This window comes from Monodelphis domestica, chromosome 7, assembly GCF_027887165.1.
Source record: "Monodelphis domestica isolate mMonDom1 chromosome 7, mMonDom1.pri, whole genome shotgun sequence".
In the NCBI taxonomy this organism is placed as follows: domain Eukaryota; kingdom Metazoa; phylum Chordata; class Mammalia; order Didelphimorphia; family Didelphidae; genus Monodelphis; species Monodelphis domestica.
The window spans coordinates 73,233,827-73,244,110 of record NC_077233.1 but is presented as its reverse complement, the minus strand read 5'-3'; the positions used below and the strand labels follow the sequence as shown (position 1 = coordinate 73,244,110).

General features: G+C 32.2%; 1 long non-coding RNA gene across 1 annotated transcript in view; it reads right to left on the bottom strand.

Moving 5' to 3' along the window:
• Positions 1 to 874: 874 nt before the first annotated feature.
• LOC103103727 (uncharacterized) overlaps positions 875 to 10,284 on the bottom strand; it is a 51,451-nt gene continuing 42,041 nt past the window's right edge. Inside the window, exon 2 of the long non-coding RNA XR_470879.3 lies at positions 875 to 3,505. This is a non-coding gene — a long non-coding RNA (uncharacterized LOC103103727). The remainder of the gene's footprint in view (positions 3,506 to 10,284) is intronic.

The window sequence follows — 10,284 nt, the reverse complement described above, 5'->3', positions numbered from 1 at the left end:
ATGTTCACAGATGTTATTTCCCCAGTTGTATTAGCCAAATTGAATCTGCAGTCAAAAAGATGATTAAAGAGAGGACCATTCCAGTTGAAGAGGATAGAAGAGGACAATGCAGATCAAGAGGAGAATTCAGGAAATTAATGGACATTGTTAAAAGACTGAAAACTCATCCTCTGTACTGACTGAATCTAAGAACAGCAATAGAAAAGCTTTCAGAGATTCTTCTGGTATATATAATGATATATCTCCAGTATCAGTACATTGGCTTGTTGCTCATAATTTACACAATAAATCCCTACCAAGAAGATTCATGGGGCAGTCTGGCATACAAAGAAATGCATGCTCCGCACATAAATGACCTAAAGTAATCATTTTATGTTTTAATTTTGCTATTCTCTCTGGTCTTCCAGTTGGTTCTATTACTTCCATGGTACCAATAGCTCTAGAATCCTTAGGAAGACTTTGCAAAACTGATTTACTGGCTCTAGTATCAACCAAAAGATTATGTATCTGATCACCTATTGTAACAGATATATATGGTTCTGTGTTCTTTGGAGGTTGAAATGTTTCTAATACTGGTGCTAGCACAATAACATAAGTACAAAGTTCAATCATTTCCTGTCCTTCGAAGTTTATATCTGCTCGAACTACATGCTGTTCCCAGTATTTTGCATCAGCAGGTTTTACAGTACTCTCATTGGTCCTTATATTCTCCCCCTTGGTATAATTGTTCTCATTTACAATTTCATTATTATTCAGTTTATATTCTTCACTAATTTTCCTTATTTCACATTAATTAGGATTTTCTACTAAATTTATAATACAATTTTCTTTACCCTTATAATTATTTACAATAATTGTATTATTCTTTGATTCATTTAATTCATTTATATCTTCATCAACTTTATTATCAATACACTCATTTTCATTTATACTCAACTCATTATCCTTTGATTCAATTACAGATTTATTCTGGGTAAACCTTCATAACAAACATACACATTGGCTCTGGTCTCCATTGCCAACCTGGCTATACTTTGGCCTAGCTCCAGACTTTACCCAATCCTGCATAGTCATCAGATCTGGGGCTTGGGTTCCTTGGGAACAGGCATTTTGGTGCTGATTTACATTTCTCATTTGATAATAATTATTATTATTCCACTGGTTATTTCAATTATTATAATGATTATTGCTCAAGTTGTTATTTTTATATTGCCTATTAAATCCACCATTTATGTTCATCTGTCTTAAATTGGATCTTATACCTGCAGTCTCTGAAAATGTGCTCAACACAATCACATAAAAAGCACCTTCTGGGACCTGACTTTCTGTCACTAGATCTATAATTGTTCTTAGGCTACAAAGATCTTAAAGCAGACACTGCCTTGACCTCATTTATTTCACTCTCTTTGGCTTTTATCTCTGCTTCCCTAAGCTTCCTTTTTAAGTCCTCCACTACAGAATCTTTTTCTTTATATCTATCTTCAGTGTCATTAGTCAAGTAAGTTATTTTATGCCTGAGATCTTCCAGATCCATTTCTTCCTAGTTGGGGTAATTATTTTTAAAGAACTTAATCTTGGGGATTGCATTTTTAATATAGACCCTTTTTATGTGAGCTATTGTTCCTTCCTTGAACACATCCATATTTAGGAATGTCTCATCTGCTTCTGTAATTCTGTCTTAAAAGGCTGTAGGTATTTCAGTGATATTTTGTTTAATTGATTCAAATTTTGAACAGGCATTTGGTCTTTTAGGGTGGCTTCCCATGACCTCAGTGATTGCTTGCCTACACTCTTTCATTCTATCATATTGGATTTTGCTCTTCTTACCCACAGGGTAATGCTCTGGCCATGATGGTAGAATGGGGTCCTCCCTACTCTCATCAATAAATCTGTTACACTCTCTGTCAATAGCTCCTTCATCAATAATGCAAAGTTATTGTAGTCGGGATCCAACCAAATCTATTGATCTCTTCATTTCTTTTATTACTCATTTTGGTTCTTTGACAAAGCTAGGAGGTCTTCTTTTAATGGACTCCTGGTCCTCTGCAGTGAATCTCTTGTAAGTTTTAACTTGAAATATTTCATCCCTAGAGACTATAGACATAGGGTAGCCATCCTACTAGCCTCTTCTTGCTGTAATTTATTTAGTTGTTTCATTTCCCCAGTGTTTCCAGTATTCCCACACTCATGTTCCTTGTTTAACATCTTGTATTCTTTTATATATAACTCCATCTGGTCCAGCTGTTGTTTCATTTGCAACACCCTCAATTTAAGTTCTGAATCCTTAGTTACCCAGATGTATTTTTTAAGCATTTTAAGCATTTTTAAGCATTTAAGCCTTTAAGCATTTGCTGGTGTAAAAGATTGCCACTCTACACTTGAACAAGACATACAAATAGATGCAAACAATGGGGATATGTGACAGGACAGTTTTCATCTTAACTTCCATTATAGTTTTCATCCATTCATATTCTAATATCATTCTACACATATTAGAAAATAACATAAACACAATGTAAGGGATATGCAGAATGCAGTTCAAAAAGATCATTACAATATTCATTATTATATCTCCTGTCATGTTTACATTCATAGTGAAAACATTTTACACTAGTAAATTAGTGGTATTATACTCCACTGTGAATAGATTTTAAATAAAATATTACAAAAAAGTTAAAATTTGAAAAAAATGAAATTTTCCAATATGGCCACCCAAGATGGCCACCTTGTGGGATATGTGGGAATAGGTCTTTTAATATTTAAATGCTCCCACTAGCTTGCCTACAGTCTTAGAATTCCACTGACTCCACTCAGTGGACTGTCTACTGAGTGACTTTCAAATGTTCCAACTAACTGACTTTCTCTGTTTAACCCTATCTAACTAACTAAAAAAATACTAGATTCAATTTAGGTTTTACAGTCTACCTGGCTCAGCCATTGTAAGAGTACAATTAGATTTGGAGGGGTTTTAGGGAAGAAACACAGGGAGAATAACACTTAATTATTTTGATTTTATTTAGCAGAGAGAGAGAAGGGAGAAAGGAAGGAAAAGAATAAGGGAGGAATCATATATATATATATATATATATATATATATTATCTGACTTATTCTATCTAATCTCTAAGTTATCTAAAGGCAAAGTCTATTAGGAACCAGTATCTTACAAAAGAGTCCTTGGTGAGCAAGATCCAAAAATCCCAGAAGATAAGTTCCCAGATGGCACTTCCCCATTTGTATCAGCTTCTCAATCTCTGTCCAGCAGAAGACTGGAGTCTGACTTCTTATCCTCAGGAAAAGATATTCACAGGCTTATAACTTGAAATGTGATCCTCAAGTTGCTTCAGAAAAACACACCTGTCTCCTTCCTCTCCCAGGTTCAGAGAGAGAGAGAGAGTCAGTCGCTCAACTGTCCCTTAGGGATTCTACTCCACCAGGCTCCAGGAAAAATTCTGATCTCATGCACTTGTCAATCATTCTTATGCACTAAGCATTATATTGCAACACCTGAAACAATAAAGAAAAATATATCAATTTTAAGAGAATCATTAAAACATTTTATATATTATTCTAAATATTCCCATATAAAGTTTTATCAGACAAATATAATCTTACTATATCCAAAGTGGAAGTAGAAAATATATTGATAAAATAATAACCAAACATTATGAATAAATATGGGCTCAAATTTTTAGTCAAAATCTTTTAAAATATATTATAGAAATTTATTCAATAATTTATTCATCATGACCAAGTGGGATTTTTTTCCAGGGATGTAAGAATAAGAATGGTTTAACATTAGAAAAAATCAACATAATCATATTAAAAAATTTAAAACCTATCAATAGATGCAGAAAAAAACTTTGAAAATATGTAGCATTTTTAATACTTAAAACCCTACAAATTATAGATTGAGAGGGACCTAATTTAAGTTTTTACCCTCAACTTCCTGAAAAAAAAAGTATTCTTTATTTTTAAAGTTTGAACCAAATTCTCACACTCCCTCCCTGAAACAACAAAAAAATATGATATAGATTTTAAATGTGGAATAGTGTAAATCATATTTCCATGCTAACCATTTGTGAAAGAGAATTTGAACAAGAGAAATGTGAAGAAATAATGTGAAATATGGTATTTCTCAGTTGTAATGAGAGGGATTTTTAAAATATCATAAATATATACTTAAAACAAAAGTCAATATTCAAATACAATGGATATATATCACAACCTTTCCTCCATTAAATATAGATACAAATATCATTACTATTATTCGCATATTTCTTGAAATGCTACCAATAAATGGAAGAGGAAAATAAAAGAATAATTATGAGTAAGGAGAGTTAAAACTATACTTACTGGCTAATATGATAGTATGATTGGAAAATCCAAGGTAATCAGCAATTATTCATGGAGACAATACATTTAGCAAATGAGGAGAGTACAAAATGTTTTCATGAAAATTAACATCACTTTTATATAATAATAATAAAAACTAAGAGGCAAAAATAGAAATCAAAATTTCATTCAACATCACTACAAACTTAATTAATTATTGGTTTATTGATCTATCAAAGAAAATAAAAGACTTGAAGAAATTCAATTGCAAAGTGCTCCTTAAAGAAATAAAATGCAACTTAAGTACTTGAGGGAATATTCAGTATTTGAGGCTAGGCCATGCCAATATAATACAAATATTAATATATCAAAATTAATTTTACTTTTAATATTATGCCAATATAATATTATACCTCCTTACTGAGGCAGGCATTTTAATTAACTTAATAACTTAATAAAATGTAACAAAATTCATTGTAAAATATTAAAAATTGAATTGAAATGGTGGAAAGAAGTTGAGATAAAAGGGGAATAACATTCCCAGACATTGAACTATATAACAAAGCATTAGTCATCAAAACCATTTGGCATTGGTTAAAAAGTAGTGGTATATATACCAGCAGAAAGGACTAGACAAGGAAGACAACCCAGTGTTTGATGAAGTGGAAAACAAAAATGATCTAAGAATAAAACTTCTTATTTGATAAAAATTGTTGAGAAAAAATTTGAAAGTAGTCTTATAAATATTAGTCTGAGAAGAATATATAAAACCCCATTCTAAATGGATACATGGCTTTAATATCAGTGATCAAAATATTTTTAAAATATATAAAAAACATTTTAAAAAATGACAATGGAGCAAAAGTGATGTGTGTTGGAGTGGATGTCGAAAAATTGGGACCCTATTACACTGTTGGTGAATCTCTGAGTTGATCCAACTACTTTGGAAACAATTTGGAATTACACCCAGAGAGTTATAAAACTGTATATCCTTAGACTCAGCAATGATTATGTACACATGAAAAAAGTAGGTTAAATACATGAGATTTATGATTTCTTGTATGTACAATCCATTTTTTTCTTTCTATATGGAAATGTTATATTTTATTTAGTTTTCTAAAATTTAGAATTAAAGGGGAAAAAGAAAAAAATGACCCTCCTTCTGTATCAGAAAAATCTTTTTTTTCTTTTTTTGTTTTTTGTTTTTTGTTTTTTGTTTTCTTTTTTATGGGGTATTTAAAGTTCCTTATTATAAAGTTTGGGAAATTATGTATATTCTGGTATTAAAAAATAAAATAGGTTGATATAAAAACTGTAAACAAAAAGATCTTATACCTCTCACAACTATGGGCAGAAAATGCATTCTTAATCTAACAAGAGTAAGAAACAATTATAAAATATGAAACATAACAGATTATAAAAAATAAAAATAACAGTTATATTAAAATATCTACATAGACAAAATTAATGTATATAGGATAAATGAGGAATAGCTGAATGGGAGAATATCTTTGTATCAAATTTCCCTGAGGGAATTTTGATACTCAAAATATATAAACCACACATACATAGATACATACACATGTACACATACATACATACTAATAAAAGTCCCCAATCATACCAACATAATTCGGGCAACATTGTTTTGGTCTAGCAAAGAATTCGGTAGACAGCAGATGCTCCTTGATTAGAGAACAGCTAAACAAATTTTAGCACATGATTATACTGGAATACTATTGTGCTGCAAGAAATGGTCTATGTAATAAATATAGTAGAAGTTTGAAGGATCTATATTAACTGATGCAGAGTGAAGTAAATAGAATCAAAAGAACAGTGAAGTAAATGAAAAAACAAAAAATCACCGCACTCAAAAGCAAAAGCAAATGCAAGAAAATTATAAAGATCAATCACTACCTAAAGGAAGGTATAAAATAACCATATTTCCCATTGTGGAGGTGAGAAATCCATAGGTATTATGTTATTAATTGTAGTTTTTCTGCTTTTTTGATATATCACTTTTACTATTTGGGGAGGTTCCCACCCTTAATAGATACCATTTGATACATCATCTGTGGCTATAAGACGGAGAAGAAATGATGTTATTCATAACTATAATGATGTGAAAACAGAAGACATCAGTGAAACTTATTTAAAATTAAAAAATGCTGAAAATATATTTTAACACCAATAATTTTATAATTCCCCTATAGAGATGGCTTCAAGATTAATGCATTAAGACTGTATTTAGTGATATAAGCACTTATTTTTTTTACATTGATCTATTGTGGAGGTTTTGTGTTTTTAGTTAGTTTTACAAATCAAAAAGAAGTTTCACCTTTATCTTGTTGGATTGTTAATATTTGTACTGATTTTTCTATACCAAGCTTTTCTTTTGAGAAAGAATATTTACTGATTTGGGGACAAATAATTTTTCTTAACTTTTGGTATAAGGTATATTTAAGCTTCTGTCCTTTGATAGAAACATTTTATGAAATTTTACTTTGAGACTATTGCTATATGTGATGATTATACTTGTTTAATCCTCTAAACTCAGTGACAAACTGACACTAGGCTAATGCTGGAGTCTTTTTCAGCTTTGTAGGATTTGCCAAATCATCCTTCTATTCCAGCATAGACTTTGAGAACCCCAGATTACCTCAATGTCTAGAAGAGATATAATAAAAAGACTTTAGAATAGGGAAAGAACTATAACCAATGCAGAGCTATTAAAGACTTACATAATACTTTCTTCATGACAATGTGAGAAAGATAGTAGAAATATTATTATTCCTATTTTACAGAGAATCAAATCTAAAGCAAGATTATAAGACCCCCAGTGTTGGACCAGGTATGTGTGTTTTAGGACAAGTCACTCCATTCTTAAATTTACATTGTGATCAATGGACTTAGATTTAAATAATAAATCAGTCACATACTATCTATGTCACTGGGCAAATTGTTTCCTGTATTGGCATGTTTCCTCATATGTAAAATGAAGGGATTGGATTAACTGGTATCTAGAGTGCCTTCCTTTTCAAATTAGATTTTATTAATATGTTTTGCTTTCACAACACCTATATTTTCTTTGACATGTCTTCCCTACTCACTCTCTGTGAGTAATGCCTTAAAACAAAATATATTTAAATTATATGTTAGACATGACAGTTTGGAAAGGAATGAGTGTAGTTAATTTCTTGCATCTTTGAGGATATACTTGTTCTTTATAATTCAAATAATCAGTTTTCAAAGATAGTGTTTGCTGTTCTTTACATTTCCATTGTATATGCTATATACATAATAGCTTTCATATACATAATGTAAATGGAAAAAACCATCACAGAATGAAATTTTCATACATGTATACACATATGCTCTGGCCCTACTTGTTTCCCATTGTATTATAACATGAGTAGAATTCATGCTGTATTCACCATCTTCATTATATATTTTTATAGTATGTTTTACATTCTTATATCACAATGTATTTATCCCATCCCCAATGGATGGGCATTTACTATAAATTTTCATTGTTTCTTTTCTACCACAAAAAATTATTGCTCTAGATATCTGGCTATCTAAATGAAATTTTCCTCAGTTAAGATTCTGTGATACTATGAATATATTGATAAGATTGTAGTATTCCCCTGAAGATAGAACATACGGCTCAATAAAATCATATGTCTCTGAAAGAAGAAAACACACACATGTGTAATGATAAGTGCAAAATAGGAAATGCAATCTTACATGCATACAAACAAAGAAAGCAAAACACTAATTCTGCTTTCAGTTCACCTGTAGATATACTCAAATTTACTTTTGGGTAAAGCCTAGCCTGTGTTTAATGCAATAATTCAATATAACAATAACCTATAATTTCATCAATTGCAGAAACTCCTTTCACAAAGCAGAAATAATGTCTATGGATTAGTAGAGTATCATAGATCAATGTTGTGTCTGAAAAACTGATAAGTGTACATACATTCAATATGATATTGATCCTTCCCTAAGGGAAGTAGAGTGGCCCTCAGATGCCAGGCATGCTATATATCTTTAAGACTAGGTTTTGTCAGAACTGGTGTTCAAAAGAATAGCTTTAGGATACAAAGACCAATCTCTATTCCATATTTAATCATTAGAATAGGAATTTAATGGAAGGTTACAAGGGATCCAATATATTTTTTAAATGTTTTTGAAAATTTGCCAGTGATCTGGTGTGTAATCTTTCCTGAGAATCCACCATTCAACAAGAAAAAAAAAAACTAAGCAAATTAATGCACATATTTGGAAATGCTTCTATAGAATTACTTGATATTCATTTTCTACAGTGACTATGGTCTTATACCATAATAAAATAATAGTTCATGGGAGATATGATAATACCACAAAGAAATATAACACTTTAAGTAAGGGATAAAAGAAGAAACAGATAAAGTTTTAAAATATAAAATCTTTCCTTTCAATGGTTTTTAAAGAATACAAAAGTGGAGAATATGTATAAAAATAATTATTTTTTAGACTAATGTATCAGCGGGTCTTTCAACATGTTGAGATTTAATGCTAAATGTTTTTAAAGTTATGTTTATAGTCCATTTTTTATCTTACATATTAAATATCTCTTTGGTGGTTTTGAGAATGGTCCATGTGACCTCTGTTATGCTAATAGTTCTTTTAATTGTTAGATCTTCATGTTGATAGAGCCCTGGTCCTAGAATTAGGAAGTATATAAGTTTAAGTTTGACTTCAGATTTCAACTAGCTGTGCAATCTTGGGCAAGTCATTTACCCATTGTCTGTTTCAGATTTCTGAACTCTAAATTAGCAAAAATAATAGCCCCTGAGACAGCTGGATAAGCATGGTGGTCAGCTAAATGTGGCTCTCACCAACATACACCGACAAGGATCACCCCAAAGGATTTTAAGAATCTTTATCAGAGGATCTGTAGAGTGGGGCACAGCAGTGAAGGTGTGTAGGATGGGGGCTTTACTCGCCTAAAAGAGGGGAAAAGGGCTTCCACCCAAACCCAAGTGGATCCACCCTCCCCCATCCACCTATAGGGCCAGAGCCAGGGCCAACGCACGCCGAAAAGAATGAGCAAGGGGCACCTCTGAAATGAGGAGAGGGCACTTCTGTGCCCTTGGGAGCTAACTAGGATGGCAGGGGACCCCCCCCCCCACCCAAGGCAGCTAGGTAGAAAAACTCAAGACGTGAGAGAGCACAGACTTCAGGTGCCCAGAGCCAGCATGCCCACTGTAGCAAGGGAGTGAGACAGGAGTGCCTCTGGAACAAACAGGGAGAGTTTTTGGGTCCTTGGGAATTGACTAGGAATGCAGTGGACCCACCCCTGAAATTAGCTAAACCAGAAAACCAGGCGGGCAAGAAAGCACAGACATTGAGCACCCCCTGGAGGAAGGTACCAAGAAAAGCCTCAAAGCACTGAGGAAAATTAAGAGCCTGCTCATTAAGTCAATACACAAAAAACCTGCTCAGTAGACTCTGATTTTTGACTAAAGTGGGAACTGAAAGCATCCAGAAAAAAATGGCTAACTGTGCACCAAGAGCCTCAAAATCCCACCATGAAATAAAAAAGGAAAGCTGTTACCCTCGAAAATTTTAATGGAGGAAAAACCAAGGCTACAGAGGAAATACTGGATGAAATTCAAACAAAGGCAAAACCGAAAAAAAAAAAAAAGAAAATTGTCCACAAGCCCTGGAAGAGACTCAAATGGAGCTTATTATCAGAAAGATGGAAGCCCTCTGGAAAGAGAAGTGGGAAATGGTTCAAAAAGAAAATCAAGAAATTATAATAGAGAACCAAAAAATTATAGCTGAATGCCAAAAGATTAAAGCAGAAAACCAGGACTTAAGGGCCAGAATTGAGCAACTGGAAACCAATGATCTTGCAAAAACAGCAAGAATTAATAAAGCAAAGTCAAAAAATTAATGAATTA